The 10,805-nt window shown below is 39.5% G+C and overlaps 1 long non-coding RNA gene across 1 annotated transcript; it reads right to left on the bottom strand.

Moving 5' to 3' along the window:
• Positions 1-1,936: 1,936 nt before the first annotated feature.
• On the bottom strand, positions 1,937-9,908 carry LOC112635574. The gene is made up of 2 exons (XR_003121943.1): positions 9,851-9,908; positions 1,937-2,250 (listed from the first exon to the last, which is right to left on the bottom strand). It is a non-coding gene; the product is annotated as an uncharacterized LOC112635574 (long non-coding RNA).
• Between the last annotated feature and the right edge of the window lie 897 nt (positions 9,909-10,805).

Below are 10,805 nucleotides of genomic sequence, written 5' to 3'. Positions count from 1 at the left end.
TACTTGTCCTGATATCTGCAATGTTCTCTTGTTTGTTCTCTCTTGACCCTTGAAAATCAGTTCAGTTTCTGCCTTCTCCTTGAACCTATCCCTAATACGGCAATTTGTTATCAGTACTGGAATTAATCTCCTGGAAGCTTACTTTTTTGTCCCTTTACCTTCTTTTGTCCCCTCCCTTCTCCTACTTCTTCGCCTTAATGCCTCCTAGGAAGACATCTGTCTGCCTAACATCCAAGCCCTTTTACAATTAGGATTCCAGTCTTTGTTTAGGAGACTTCCTAGCACTGTACATTGTCATGGGAAACAGTGTCTCCCAGGAAGGAAGCCAAAGGAGTAATATCTTTATTACCCTGTTCAGGACAGACAGAGGCAACATATGGGCAAAGTCCAGGTCAATCTGAGGCTCTCTGAGAGTCTTTTCAAATACTGAACAAGTGATATCATGCTTAATATTTGGAGCACAGCATGGAGGCATGAGGACTACAAGATGTTCACTGTAGTTGCCCTGTTGTGTGCCTGCGGCTCCTGTCTATTTTCCAAGTCTGAACCTCCAGCTTTCCATGGATTCACTGACCTGCATTATTCTGATTAATTCTCATTTTGCTTTTGTGAGTCAGCTTCTGTGATTTAATGCTCAGATCCCTGACTGATACTTTCCCCAATGTCAACTGTACCCAAATTCATCCTTCCAATTTATTGCTTATCCAGCCGCACAGGAACCTTAGAAAACACAAAATTCTAATTCACAGAACTGCTTCAGTGACCAAAGGGCTGAATCTGGTGTGGACTGAGTTCCACTGCTGACTCTTACCTATACTCAGATCCTGGCTTTAATGAGGGTCTAATCTGATCCTCCAATCATGATGTGCTGTTATTCAGAATGACAATCACAGATTGACAGGAGAGGTAAAGAACTATCCTGCCCCTCTCTCCAAGCCAGTGAAGTGCCCTAATAGACTTTTCCCTGACCTACCCAAAGCAACAGACTTTTAAAATCTCTCTGCCAGATTTGCCTCTTCAATGAACTTATTCTAGGCTGATTTTCACAGACTTTCAATCTCCTTTAGTTTCCCTTTGACTTTTGGTTGCCTTCTTTCCAGATTCTCCCTCTTTTCATTGATAATTCTATTGTACATTCTACATGACTTTGATGTGAGTTTTTCTTAAAGATATCATTGAAGTCTGTTCTGAGTCCAGCGTTCTAATCCATCTGGCAACCAGCTAGGTCCAGCAGGATCAGTTTGCCTTATCTAGGGGAGAGGGGACATCATATCTGCAGCTAAAGAGAGTGCCTGTGTTGGGATTAGTGGAACTGCTGTCCTCTTTAGCACGATCACAGCTACTGAGTGCTGTTACTGAGTGGCAGGTCCTAACCTAAGCCCTTTGGGTACATAGTCTTATTTGTTCTTCAGAAAGTCTCTATTAAATTAGCATTATTGCTTATCATTTATTGGTGAAAAACCTGAAGGTCAGAGTCATTACATATTCACACAAGTTGATATCACTAGGGGGAGGCAGAGTCATGATGGAAATCTATTACTTTGATCCCAAAGTCTGTGCTTTTACCCACTATAATTTTACCCTCTTCCCTGACACACACGCCCATGAAAAAGTCACCAACTTTTATGCTAGTAAGTAAGCCCTGCATGATTTTCCTCTATCTGCCTTTCTGAGTCATCTCTCCCTGTGTCCCCACTCACTTCAGTCACATAGAATCTGCACTCCAGGCATATTAAATTGTATGTATCTGCAAAGAAGCAATACACTTACATGGCCATCCTTTCTTTAAATGTAGTTTCCTCTAAGTAAAATATTCTCACTGTTATAAACTCCATTTCCAGTCCTATTCATTCCATGTGACCCAGATTAAATATTACCTTTTCCATGAAGCCTGCCCCATTTCCCCATTTGGAAATAACTGACCCCTTTACTTTAATTCTCATATCACTTTATTTACTCTCTACATAGCCAAATCCCCCCTCATCTCCAGCTAAATGTTAGTTCCTTGGAGGTTCCCACTGTGGTCTTCTCTTCTCCACATGCCCTCTGTGTACCACACCCTTCCATGGTAGGTTTAACTGTTGGATTCACTTAAGTGAACTTCTGCCTGGTCATATTTCCAGCACATCTTGTGGGAAGAGAATGTGGCTGCCAGATACTGGCAATCAGAGGCCACCAAATCTGCACTTGCTCCTCATCTTTCACAGTCGCAGTCTCCATGTACTCCATCTGGGAGGCTCCCTGCTGGATCTGGGAAGGTCATATGCTTACATTTTACAAATACAAAGGAGAGTACTCACAGTTCTAATAAGCAAAACATCAAACAGCAAACTGGAATCTATAGCCAGTACTGGTGTTAATCAGCACCTTTTAAATGGCATTCTTAATACTACAAATTGTAAAAAGAAAAAGCAATAATATATAGAGTTGATGGTACAAATGAATTTTAAAAATATGTTTCAAGATGCTTGTGATGAGATGCCAAACAACGTAATGAGAAAAACAATTGCTAAGGAACTGTTTCTTCCCATGCTCCCTCCCAACTTCACCTCACACCCCAGAGAGCCTGTAAACACAGCCTGCGACATTGCATCAGCATATGTTCAATTTTCACACTAAGAGGAAGGGAAAGATAACTTTGCAAAGGAAAAGAGAAAAAAAATAAAGTATTCTTTCAAATGTGGAAATCCCAAATAAGTAGTAAATATTCTAGTATAATAGCAACATGTTTCCCCCCCACCACCACCACCATCCATTGCATATGGATACTACTTCAAGCTCACTAGGATTTTCTTAGACTTTCCCATTAAAAGTGAGATGATCCCTTTGGAAAAGATATAGCTATGAAAGACTCAGGGTATGCAGAGGATAAAAACTGTGTAAAAAGATTTGAACTGTTGCCTATGTGCCTCTGTGCAAAGTAAACTACCAGCTTACAGGCTGTTTGCTCAAACAGGGAATCCAAGTTCTTCCTAGGACAAGTCACATCATGACCATAACTGGTCAAATTCATGAAGTTAAGCATTAATTCATGAAGCAAGTTTTTAATTTTACATTTTTATTTGAATCATAAGCTTTCCTAGCTAATGTGATCATGATTATTATGTGGTCTAATCCATTTTCAATTTTTTAAAAGAAATGGAAGACCTACATCAAAAGAAAAAAAGGAAGGAAGAAATAGAGGGAGGGAGGGAAGAAGAAAAGAAGGAAGGGAAGGAAAAGGAAGGGAAGGGGAGGGGAGGAGAGGGGAGAGGAGGCGAGGGAGGGATGAGGGGAGGAGAGGGGAGGAATTTCATGAGGAATCTCAATGTGCTGCTTCAGTTGAAGTTGAGATAGGGACCCAGAGCTCTATAACACAAGAATGCCTACCTCTATCAACAAACTGCTCCAGATGTGACTCTTGTCAGGAGACTCTTAGGAATCTAAGAAAATTATTACTAATAATATTGCTTTAGTTTGGCAAATGAAGAATGTGGCACATATATTTTTAGAGTGGCTTCAAGTGATCTTCTCCTCCTGCTATTTATATCCTCATGTAAATGCTCCTCATTCAGTGTGCATGGGACATGGGACTTGTTTCTAATCAATAGACTATAGCAAAAGTGATGCAGTGTCACTCCACGATTATTTTATATTCCAGAAAACTTGTTCTTGCTAGCCAAACACTTGCCCTAGTCACTCTCTCTTCTCTTTCTCTCTTTGAAGAAGTAGATGCCATGAATTCACTAAATATTGCCAAGAACCATGCTTGTGGACACAAAGTTGCTTCCCTAATTGAACTTCTAGATTATAAACCAGAAGTGTGTGGGACAGGCCTCAATCAATTTAAGAAGTGTATTTTGCTAAGGTTAAGGACATGCCCATGACACAGCCTCCGGAGGTCCTGATGACATGTGCCCGAGGTGGTTGGGCACATCTTGGTTTTATACATTTTAGGGAGACATGAGACATTTGTCAATACATGTAAGTGTATATTGGTTCTGTCTGGAAAGGCAGGACAATCAAAGCACGGGGTGGGGAGGTTCCAAGTCATAGGTAGATTTAAAGACTTTCTGCTTGGCAATTGGTTGAAAGAGTTATTGTCCATAGAAAGGAATGTCTGGGTTCTGATAAAGGGTTATAGATACCAAGACTTAACCAAGCAGATGATGCATCCAGGTAGCAGGCTTCAGGGAGAATAGATTGTAAATGTTTCTTGTCAGACTTAAAGAGCGTTTTATCCAGAATTCCAAAAGGGAGGAGGGTATCAAGAGGCATGTTCTATCCCCTATTCTCATCACAGCCTGAATTACTTTTTTCAGGCTAACTTTGGAATGCCCTTGGCTGAGAAAAGAGGTCCATTCAGACGGTTGGGAGGCCTCGGAATCTTATTTTTTGGGTTTACAAGGTGCAAACTTGGTCCTGGTCAACACCTTAATTGCAGCCTTGTGAGATCCTTAGCAGACTTCTAACCCACAGAAACCATGAAACAAATAAACCTGTGTTGTTTTAAGCCAATAAATGTGTGGTCATTGTTATGCCGCACAGACAACTAATAACAGGGAACCAACACCTACGAAGTATACTTCAGCCAGAGCCAAGGATGCAACCGCTCCTCATGGATACAATTCTCAATTTCCATGCTGCCTCCCAGGAAAAGAATTGTAACCAAAACAGCCATAAACCTTCCCTCGGCTTGGCTAAATTTTAGTCAAGTTTCTTCCCCTATAGGCCTCTGACCTCCCTTTTCTTAGAGAATTTACTTAAGAAAACTTCCTTTGCAGTGTAAAGCTTTTCCTGATCACTTGCCAGTTTTACAAGCCAGGGAACTTTGTGAAGGGCCTGGGAACCATCCCTTTGTAAGGCAATCATCAGGAAAGATAAGGCCCCTATCACAGTCCCTGTGGGGGGTTGGGGACCCAGGAGCCTAACTTCAATAACTTGCCTCATAGCAAATACACTGACAAACCTTCTCACCAACTTGCTTCAGGACTTTTCCACTAGCTCGCCTGAGCTTAAAACCTCTCCTGCCTTTTGTTTCAGTGGGGTTGAAACAATCTATTCTGTATAAACTTGACCTTTATTGCAATAAGTCTTGACCCTTATTGCAATCATTTTGAATAAAATCTATCTTGCTTGTTGAGTATTTTGACATTTGAAATAATCAAAATAATGAGAAGTTGATTTATAAGAAGATTTTAACATATTGAGGTTCTTAAAAAGAGGGTTCAATAGGGGGAAATAAAATGGCTCTTGCCTAACATGTGAGGGCTCTGGATAAAGGGGTACAAAAATGCTCCACTTGTCCTCGGGATTACTGGCTTTAAGACCAGGGAGAGTGCCACAGAAAATCTCAATGACTAGGTATTGTCTACTGCACAAACATACTCTGCTCACTTGTGTGCCTTGCTCCACTTCCTCTGCAACTTTGTCTGACAAACCCCACATGGCTGAAATCTAGAAATTCAGTAAGTAGAAACTGAAATAAGATAGAAACAATAAAAGTAAAAAAAAACTACACAAAATACAAAATCAAAACACTGCATTCCAAAGAAACTATCAAACAGGAGAAGCAAGCGGGCGTGTCATAATGGGACATGTACCAATAATATGCACTGTGCCTTCCACAGGCATTGCTTCTTGTAGCTATTCAACCTTTTAAGATGCAAAGAGGCTGGAACAAGTTTAAACGAACACGCTGCCCCTTTCATATCAAATAATTGAAAACCACTGACAACGCAGGCCTCCCCTGCTTCTCCTATCTGCTTATTTGGCTGACAGAGAAAGAAAAGAACTTGCTTGTTGATGAAGGAAGAAGCTGGGTGGGATGACAGTAAAATCTAGAATTATAACCAAGCTGGCCCAAGGTGTCCTGAAGGATATAAATATACAGTTTAATCAGAGTGCCATTTTTTTTAGTGTTTAAATTATTTCAATTATTGGAATGTACAATTTTTAAATTATAGAAATAAGCTTTAAAACCTGAAAAAAAGAAAAAGGAAAACGATGATGCATTACCACATGTGTTTGCTCAGTTCCATGAGGGAACCATTCATACTTCATTCACATTGAACTTCATGGAGTTGTACAACATGGTGGCCTACCTGTTAGTTCTTACTAACAGTTTAAAGAAGTTGCAATTTCTCTTCTTCAGCAGTCCTAGATGACCTGAATATATATAAGCTATATAGAATTCAGTTTTGGAATATGTCCATTTTACTGGGATGGTTGGTTTTATACCATTTGAGATGTTATTTTAGTGTTAGCTTCACCCAACTGATGTGCAAAAGCCAAAAATTTAATTTATACCCTTTGGGTGAGATTTTTCAGTGTTGTGACAAAATTTCAAACCCAAACCACAAATCTCAGTGGTTTCATAATATCTATCCCAAACCAATATTTGTAGCGGAAACAAGAAATATGACAGATTGGCACAAAAGTGTCATTACAAAACAACATTTAAGTATGGATGCCAATAATTTATTTTCACATTTACAGAGTGGCACAAGGCTTGCAAGTAAGACTTTTTTTAAATTTATATTTTCAAATTCCATTAATGTGTTTTCCTTAATAACTTGAGAAAATTACAAATTCCAACACACACATTACATACTACAACTTGGTCATTTGAGACATTCAATCTCAAAAATCACTAAACGAATGGATTCAGTTTCATTTTGTCCCAAAGACAATACTTATCCTCTGATTTTTCAAATTGCATAAATATTCTGCCTTTTACCAAAGAGAATACTTGATGTTTTACAATTAAGTGAACATTTATTAGTGACATTTATTAGTGAGGATTGACAACTCTTCCCTTAAAGACAATTTTCCATTTGACTAATAGATACAACTTTTTCTCCAGCAAAGCTCTTTCTGTATAAAAAAAAAAAAAAAAAGTCTCTTTCCCATTGTTAATATAAATGCTTTTTTTTTTTTTTTTTTTTGAGATGGAGTCTCGCTCTGTTGCCCAGGCTGGAGTGCAGTAGCTCGATCTGGACTCACTGCAAGCTCCACCTCCTGGGTTCAGGCCATTCTCCTGCCTCAGCCTCCCGATTAGCTGGGACTACAGGCGCCCACCACCATGCCCGGCTATTCTTTTTGTATTTTTTTTTTTAGTAGAAACGGGGTTTCACCATGTTAGCCAGGATGGTCTCGATCTCCTGATCTCATGATCTGCCTGCCTTGGCCTCCTAAAGTGCTGGGATTACAGGTGTGAGCCATCGCGCCCGGCCTATAAATGCATTTTCATTATGAAATTTGGAAAACAAAACAGGGGAAAGAAGAGAAAGAGGAAAGGAAGCAAGGATGGGAGGGAGGGAGGGAGGAAGGGAGGGAAGGAAGGAAGGAAGGGAGCGAGGGAGAAAAGAAGGAAAGGAGGGAGGAAACTTATAATTTTCCCAAAGAAAATTATTAACATTTCTTTGGGAGGCCGAGGTGGGTGGATCACCTAGAGTCGGGAGTTCGAGACCAGCCTGACTAATATGGTGAAACCCCGTCACTAATAAAATACAAAAAATTAGCCAGTCATGGTGGTGTGTACCTGTAGTCCCAGCTACTTGGGAGGCTGACACAGGTGAATCGCTTGAACCTGGGAGGTGGAGGTTGCAATGAGCTGACATCGTGCTACTGTACTCCAGCCTGGCAATAGAGCAAGACTCCATCTCAAAAAAAAAAAAAAAAGAAAATTACTAACATTTTTGGTGAGGTGCCTTCTAGTCTTTTCTCCCCTCTCTGTGTAGTATTTGTTGAAGTTGCGGTTATACTGATGGAACTATTCTGCAGTCTACTTTATTATCTTAAAGATATAGTAGTACCACTTATCCACTGTTTCAGTTCCTGTGGTACAGTTATCCATGGTCAATCTCAGCCCAAAAATCTTAAACAGAAAATTACAAAAATAAACAATCCATTAGTTTTAAATTGCACTCCATTCTGAGTAGCATAATAAAGTCTTGGCCCATCCTGCTGTGTCCCACTCAGGATGTGAATCATCCTTTTGTCCAGTGTATCCACACTGCAGATGCTACACACCTGATAGGTCAATAGCAGCCGAACATGTCACAATGCCTACTCCATTCACTTCATCTCATGATGTAGGCATTCTATTTCACATCATCACAAGGAAGGGTGAGCATAGTATAAGAAGATATTTTGACAGAGAATGATCGAATTCACATAACTTTTATTACAGTATATTGTTATGATTGTTCTATTTTGTTATTATTGTTAATTCCCTAGTATGCCTATGTTATAAATTAAACTTTATCATAGGTATATATGTGTATGGAAAAAAAATAAAACAAATATATAGGGTTTGGTGCTATCTACAGTTTTAGATTTCCACTCGGGGTCTTGGAACAAGACCCCCACAGATAAAGGGAGACTAGTTTATAAGCAAGCATTTTTTTCTAGGTGATTACTAATTTTTTTCAAACATCATTTTAAGTTACTATACAATATTTCACTGAATAAATGTATAATGGTTTACTTAATTCTTGCTTTCCTATTAAACATATGCTTAAGCATCAGAATATACTAAGCAAAATCTTAACTACTGGGCTAGATAGATAAGGAAAAGATGTTGCAGCCTCCCAAGTAGCTGGGATTACAGGCATGAGCCACCAGGCCTGGCTAATTTTTGTACTTTTAGTAGAGACAGGGTTTCTCCATGTTGGTCAGGCTGGTCTCGAACTCCCAACCACAGGTGATCTGCCCGCCTCGGCCTCCCTGCATATTCGTTCCTATTAATCATGGTTTGAGTAGTATAAAACTCTCTAATTTGTTTAGATTTGGTCAGAAACCATGTTTGTCAGTGGTACAGTAACAGATCATGCTTTTAGTGAGCCTAGATAGTAGTGTGTTTTGAGGTACAGGGCAAGAGAGATGCAGATCTTCATAAGAAGATCACCCTTGTACTGAACAAAAAGTTGAATGAATAAATAAGCTCTCTACAGTTAATAGCTGGAATTTGTTACCTAAAATTGGATAACTTGGCAGAAACTCTATAAAAAAAGGTTTGCTTATGCCCTTATGTGTTTTCCTGTAGAGGGACCGCAGCCTTCATTACGTTCTCAATTGGTCTGTGACCAATCAAAATGTATGGAGCTATTAAATACAGAAAGACTTCAACATGTATCCAAAAAGTTTAAGAAGTTTTCATGTGCGATATATTTATCTTATATTGTCTTATCTTCCTTTTATGTGAAATTAAAGCTGATTCCTTTATTTACCTGTTTTTAAAATGTTTTACATTTTTCAAATGTAAAATCAGGTAAACACCTAGAATTTAACCCATTGGCTCTCACTGTTGTTTTTCTTGGTCGGGCACATGTGACAGATGAATTTTATAAGTAACACATTAATTGGGCTTCTATGAATGGTCCAGGAGGTTGTGCCTTCCCCAATACTTAATAATTCTTGGCCTCAGGGAGATAGGGGCTACAATCCTTGCCATGCTCTGAGGACAAAGGCATGAACACTGATCTTTATGCCTTGGAAGATAAAATGTTCTTTTTTAATGCATGAAAAGATATAATTTTGCCAAAGAAAATTACTAACATTTCTTTGGGAGGCCAAGGTGGGTAGATCACCTAAGGTTGGGAGTTCGAGACCAGCCTGAACAATATGGTGAAACCCCATCTCTACTAAAATACAAAAAATTAGCCGGTCATGGTGGCGCATACCTGTAATCCCAGCTACTTGGGAGGCTGACATAGGAGAATCGCTTGAACCTGGGAGTTGGAGGTTGCAATGAGCTGACATTGTGCCACTGCACAATAAGACAAGACAAGGCTCATGCCAATCATGCGTGTGCACAAAGGATAAACTTCTATTTACATGCCACTCCCAGCTCCAGATGTAAATTTACCTTTATCACACTCAAGAACGTGAGCAATGGTCCCATTTATGATCTCATTATAAGAATCGTGCCTTATTATATTTAGTGACAAAAAAGATTGTCATTTCTGACTTACCTCATAGTACACTAACATGCAACGTCATTGTGAGAAGAAAAATTTTGATCACTACAGATTTTGGAAGTTGTTTTTCTATTTATTTTTAATCTCACCTGTTCCAAAAGTTCTAACGTGGTATACATACTTATATATAATAAAACAAGATAAACTAACGGGCTACTATAAGATTTTAAATGAATGAGGAAAGGATAAGATAACATCAGAAATGAAATTGAAGACAAACTATATATTGTAAGATGAGCTCCATTGGCTAGATCTTGGTCATAAAGTGAGATTAAGTTTTGCAAGATACAGCTTAAAGAGTCAAAAAATGACACACATTTTTTTTCGCCCCCGAGACAGAGTTTTGCTCCTGTCGCTCAGACTGGAGTACAAGGGCCCGATCTCGGCTCACTGCAACCTCCACCTCCAGGTTCAAGCAATTCTTGTGCCTCAGCCTCCTGAATAGCTGGAAATACAGACATGCACCAGCACGCCTGGCTAATTTTTGTATTTTTAGTGGAGATGGGGTTTCTCCATGTAGGTCAGACTGGTCTCAAACTCCCAAACTCAGGTGATCTGCCCACTTCAGCCTCCCAAAGTGCTGGGATTGCAGGTGCGAGCCACCACACCCAGTCAAAATGACACACTTTTAAGTGGAATAACCATGTCTAAAGCCACTAGCTCCTGATATAAAATGGTAACGTCCATGTCTACTTATTTTATCCTTAATACAAAGTCAGCCATTTGTTCACAGTGGAAGCACAACTTCCTCATACTATGACCAGACAGAAATTTATCCAATGGGTCCTCATGGGACGACACTATGATACAGAAATATACTAAATGGAACCCTTGTCTTCATAA

This window comes from Theropithecus gelada, chromosome 11 (assembly GCF_003255815.1).
Source record: "Theropithecus gelada isolate Dixy chromosome 11, Tgel_1.0, whole genome shotgun sequence".
NCBI classification, from domain to species: Eukaryota; Metazoa; Chordata; class Mammalia; order Primates; family Cercopithecidae; genus Theropithecus; species Theropithecus gelada.
The sequence above is the reverse complement of the archived record's forward strand: the minus strand, read 5'-3'. Positions and strand labels throughout refer to the sequence as shown.